Source organism: Tribolium madens, unplaced genomic scaffold (genome assembly GCF_015345945.1).
Source record: "Tribolium madens isolate multiple individuals breed KSU strain unplaced genomic scaffold, Tmad_KSU_1.1 Scaffold_91;HRSCAF=231;Tcas5.2_LG7, whole genome shotgun sequence".
NCBI classification, from domain to species: Eukaryota; Metazoa; Arthropoda; class Insecta; order Coleoptera; family Tenebrionidae; genus Tribolium; species Tribolium madens.
In genome coordinates, this window is record NW_025401063.1 from 12,223,178 (window position 1) to 12,229,177 (window position 6,000).

At 30.8% G+C, this 6,000-nt stretch overlaps 1 protein-coding gene across 2 annotated transcripts in view; it reads right to left on the reverse strand.

Annotated features, from left to right (window-relative positions):
• Positions 1-4,739, reverse strand: part of LOC123010617 (mesotocin receptor-like) — a 72,979-nt gene extending 68,240 nt beyond the window's left edge. For both annotated transcript variants that reach the window (XM_044407649.1, XM_044407647.1), the window contains exon 1: positions 4,586-4,739. The gene's annotated coding sequence lies outside the window, so the exon portion shown is untranslated. The remainder of the gene's footprint in view (positions 1-4,585) is intronic.
• Positions 4,740-6,000: the final 1,261 nt, after the last annotated feature.

A 6,000-nucleotide genomic window follows, 5' to 3' on the forward strand; every position in this document is an offset into this window, starting at 1 on the left:
CCAAGACAAGCAGGAATGTGGTCAACACATGTTAGAATAAATAATATTCTGTAAGTTAAACAACTTGAATTTTTGACTAGATACTGATAGGAGTGGTCTTTCTTTAATAGCTGTATTAATACAAATCTCGTGACAGTAACATGGAGCACAGCACTTAACCTTACATTCTATAAAAAGAGTAAAAACGAGTTTGCCCAAAATAGCAACCTAACGTTTTTGAAACTAGTTTTGCAAGTACTTACGTGTATACAGGGTGATTCTTAAATAGACCGACAAAATTTTATCACAGCTTCACAATGATAAATGGAGGCAAACTGTACAATTTTTAGGTTTATATCTTTTAGGGGCAAAACCCCCTTAATCCGTGCCACTTACGGCGTTTATGAATTGTTGCAATAATCAAGTACATTTTTATCAAATTAATACCATGGTTTCCACTACCTGTGCTAGTACTATTTACGAGCACATCAGTGGCGTACGCTTTACTTCGAAAATCATTTAAATAAATGTTATTTGGGAACAGTTAAACAAAGAATTTTTTAAATATTTTTTCCAGCATGTTCTCATTTGATACTACCAAGGATAAAATTTTGTCGGTCTATTTAAGAATCACCCTGTATATTCCTACGAGTATTCCGCTACTATCAAATTGAAAAAGGTGCTCTTCTGCCTGGACTCATCTTACCAAAAATTTACATAATTGTTTCGGACGGTAAATTTTAACAATGATACTCGGGATAAAATTTGATTACTGGTAACGTGTTTACAAATTGCAAAGCACGTTCCGACGTGAGCAAATACAAATAGCGAACGTGTGAAGACGCTTGGATGCATCATTCATCTGACAAAGAGCCCGGAAAAGCTTCCGTAATTCGAAGTAAAGGTTCCGGATGCACTTTTAATTAGAAATACAAATGAATCTTTCACAAAACCTCAAATCAATTTTAATTTCAGGTGGAATAAGAATGTTTAAACCCAATTCCATTTTCGTGTGTTTAAGCCGATTTTAGAACAAAGCAAAATGGATTGCCAAACGAAGCGACAGCAGATTTGTCAGAGTGAATTCCATACAAGCATTTTGTTACTACATACTTATTTAAATAATTTTTATCCACATGTTAACATTATAAATATTTGCAAATATTGTGTTTATGAATTTAAATTTTAGCCGTCTTAATTTACTACTACTTAATTACTTATATTTTTATAACCTTTATACTTACGTTAAAAATTTACATAATTCATTAAAATAATACGTCTGACACAAAGAATTTTTTTTAAATTAATTTAACAAACAAAGCTTTAACTTGTTTATAGGCATACCTACATATTAGTGCCAATTCGTAATTAAAAAAATAATTAAGTTTCATTAAACAATTTTTTTCCCGTTTCGTGGTTTTGTACGGTGGCTCGTTATTTTGCGCTTTGGGAACGAAATGGCACTATTGAAACAAAAAATCTGTTAACAATGGACCCACTGAAGTAAACTGTCAATTATAAACTGTCATGACATAATCTAACCTCTAAAAATAGTTTTGCGGCAATTTCGGAAAAAAAGTTTTGCCAACTGTAGGTATAATTTAATCGACGTCTACTCTAATTCATTTATTTTTTTTGATCGCACGGTATTACTATATACATACTATAAAATACAACAAAATAAATCCACAAATCTCTCATGTTATATTTTTCTCACTTCAATTTGAATATGAGCTACAAAAAATGTATAGTATCATTCGCTACCTGCACTGCTTCCGTTTGATAACTTGGAGGCTTGAAACATTTTATAAATTTTTGTTTTTTAGAAATAAGGAAGTAATACACATATTCTTGGAAAGTTACGTTGTTTTGATGGTAAAATGAATTCAAGTAACATCTGTAAAAGCGGACAAACTCGCCTAAATGTTATGAGCTTGCGATATACAGGGTGAGTCTTAACTTACGCATAAATTTAGAGAATAAAAGGTTATGATCAATAATAAGTAAAAAAAATAAAAAATAAGTTAAATAATAGTTATTTATAATTATAATACAAGGCGATAAATAAATTGTTTATCTATGAGTGAAAAGAATAAGTTTACGAGTGACGAAGTCACGAGTGGATTTTTTCCACGAGTAGATAAACAATCTTTATCGTCGTGTATAATACTTCATTTTATTTTGTACTCACCTACCAGAATTTCTTGTGTCTGTCTGGCTGTTGAAAACACTGGTCAAAGTGGAGTAGATAAAAATTACTTTATTTCACTAGACTATCTACTGGAATTGGTTGATAAAAGCACTCTTTAACATTGAGTACAAAAAAAAAAGTTTTTTATTTTTGTCGAATATCAATAAATAAATACCACTTAAATATTATGCGTATAAGTTAAGACTCACCCTGTATATACAGGTTCGTAAATGTGTTCGTAAATAGTATTAGCATAGGTAGTAGAAACCATGGTATTAACTTGATAAAAATGTACTTGATCATGCAACATTTCATAAACGCCGTAAATGGCACGGATCAAGGGGGTTTTGCCCTTAAAACATATAAAGGTAAAAAAGGTACAGTTTGTCTTCTTTTATCCTTGGGAAGCTGTGATAAAATTTTGTCGGTCTATTTAAGAAAAAATGTACATATTAAAAGTAATAGAGAATGTGTGGAAGTGTACCAAAATGTAACAAACCGAATTATTAACAATGGATGTTACTGCTGAAATTGGAATGTTTGCACGAATAATGATGGGTGTAAAAGTTAGTTGCGAAACTTGAAACTAGGAGGAAGATGTTAAATGTTAAGGAAATGCATGTTTAATGAGAAGTATGAAAGTAAAAATTTTAATTGCATATTAAATAGAAACAAAAAAATATTGCCTAATTTGGAAGCCTGATGCATCAATTGTATCAATTTTGTAACATATAAGTGTTATCATAATTCTCATATTAAAGCGAATGCTAAACATAAAAATGAGATTAAGTGTAGAGTCTGGATTCTTCAAGCGAACAATTTGCAAATAACTAAAGTATTTCTCTTGAGAAATTAACAGTTCACACATTTTCCAACTAACAGTAAACTAACTATTAAATTATGTACTGTTTTTTTTTAATTAGAAATCAAAGTAAGTTGAACAGATTTGTCAGAAACATCAGATTGGCAGATAACCTGTATTTAATAATAACGATCCTGACCGATTTTCAGACGGAACTCAAAATACATTCTCAAATAACACAAAACGTTAATTCATGTACTGTTTGAAATTTATGAACATACTAGATACCTATGATAGCCTTGACAGTTTTTATAAATTGGCGTCTTACGGTGTATGTACATACCTTTGACGGTATAAATTCAGCCAGAGAATTTTTGTAGCCATACGTATAAATATAAAGATATCCTATAAAGATCATGTCAGTTTTTTTGTCATTTAAGTACCTACAGTTGGTTGCAATAAAAACGGAAAATAGAATTTTCTTTAGATTGAAACAGATTTTGCCTTTGTCAATTTAGTTGTCAATTTGTCATCTGTCGCATTGAAATATTTTTTTTGCAATGCCGCATCAAACACAAATCGAGATAATCAATTATTTAAAAATAGTTGAGTACCTACTTACGTGAAAACCCAATGAGTAGTGAGTACTACAGATTAACTGTCAGTAGTGTCAGTTCTAACTTAACCTTTTAGAATTAAGCCATGTTCAAATTATGGATAAATATAAAAATCTGACATTTTTATGCTTTGACATTTTCCGATTTTTTTGCAACCAAGTGTAGTTATTCAAGGGAATAAAAAAGTAGAATTGACGACACTATCAAATTTAACAACAGAATTCCTTTGATTTAAAATTAATGATCTAAATTTTTCAAACATACAAAAGTCAAGTTGCCTGTGAGAATGTAGGTATCTTGGGCTGCGCCTGAAAACGGTTAAGGTCTTTATTATAAATGATTTAAAATACCCTGCATCGTATCGTATCGAAGTAGATAAAAATCGTCGACAAAAGTTTAGTGCATAACAAAATCTTGCATTGGATTACCTGGTCAAGGATTCTAACACCCACATTATTTGTTTATTTATTCATAGTTCAAACCATAAAGTGAAAATACAGTTAGAATTTGCTCTCATTTTTGCAAATAAATACTAGTTATAGTAAATATTATAGTAAAAGCCACAGCATTTATATTAAAATTAAACAAATTGATTATAATAACAGCGCAAATTTTGTACAGTTAATACATACCCAATACAATATGCAAAAATTAAAATTGCAAATTTTTTATCGCAAGTTGTTTACATAAAATTGTTGTAGTGGAATAGATCTATTATTGTCGTTTTGGTACTGATACGACATGAACCTAACATTCTGAAATCAATGTTAACTTCTTCAGATTATCATATATGAATAAACTAAGACATTTAAGTTGCTAACCAAATTTTGACAAGAGTTCTAATCTTACCTTGAACCTATTTCATTTGTAAACCGCTAAACATTTAAGCAAATTAAATTGACAATTCTAATTACAGTTATTCTACTTTTGGTGATTATCCTTACTTCAAAGTGCAACACATTTGCTTTTTTCGTTACAGAAAATATTAAAACAAACCTTTCAACAAAGTTCACTTTTGTTGAAAACTTTCGATTTAAACATCCACTAACACTCAAGTTTACAAGTTACGAATTTACGGTTTTAATTCAAAACGCGGTAAAAATTTGCATCGAATCTTCACTGGCGCGTTGTACCGCAGGTTCAATTGACTTGATTGACTTCCCTGCTTGCGCGAGTAGCACTAAAGCTTTGCCTCCATTTTCCATTCATAAGATAGCGCCCGGCCTGCACATGCGCCTCCGCAAACGTGGAGCTTTGTGCTTTGAAAAATTTGCCACCAAATTGTGCGCTTTCTCGGCGCTACGGATTAACTCGATTTCATTGCAGGATCATTTAAAGCTCGGAGAGGAAATGATTAATTGGTCACGTTTCAATTACTCATCAATCATTTTGATGCATGTGTTCAGAAAGAGTAGCGAAAAGTGCTTTTGTCACTGCGAGAAGTTCTTTGGTAAAGTCTGCCAAAAGATATACTGTTTTTACGACCTTTTACGATTTCCTCTTTTTAATAATATGTGTATCCACGACCATTAAATAATACGTTTGTTATTTACGTAACACTAGGTACATACATTATGCTACTCATAAATTACACCCGTTACTTATTATAAGTTACTAACTGACTTATATTTATGATAGTGACCTATTGTTGTCAAATTCCAAACATCGAAAATATTTCATAATTGTGGATAAAGTATCGTATTTATTCTACTCGTATATAATGGGTACTCAGGTGATTAAAAAATTCGTCTGCGACTCGTTTTTTACACCTAAGCTTTGTAAAGAATAGCCACCTACGGTTATTGGCACCATCTCGTTAAAAATATTGTCGGCATGCTTCACGCTGGTCAGGGCCGTATTATGAATCTTCTATTATTTGAGAGCATAACATATACTATTTTATACGAAAACGTTTTCAGGTAAATTTAAAATGATAGATAAAGAAATTTTCCCCCAAAATTGAATAAAGTTACGCTTTATTCCCTCATTTTTGACAAATAATACCGCCCAACAGAATTTCTGTTGCATCCAATATTACCTACGTTGTTAGATACAATTTCTGCTCTGATTAGAAAAATGTAAATGGCTTCTTTCCCATCGTTTCTAGTTTTTGAGATAGGCGTTGTTAACAAAAAATACCAACTTTTGTCAAAGTAAAATTTTAATATTAGCTATATGTAAATACATATTTAATTAAAAAAAAAAACATTCTTTTGTAAGATCGTTGAGTATGTACAGCAATGATATTCACAACACAAAAAAGTCTTTCATTTCTTCATAAACCCAAAGATTCAACACAAACTTTACACACATGAGAAACGTAATTGTTTCGTATTTCTAAGACTACTTTACTAGAAAATAAGTCTTTTTACAAACTACGATGTTTGCAAACGTTTTTTTTTTTGTTAAAT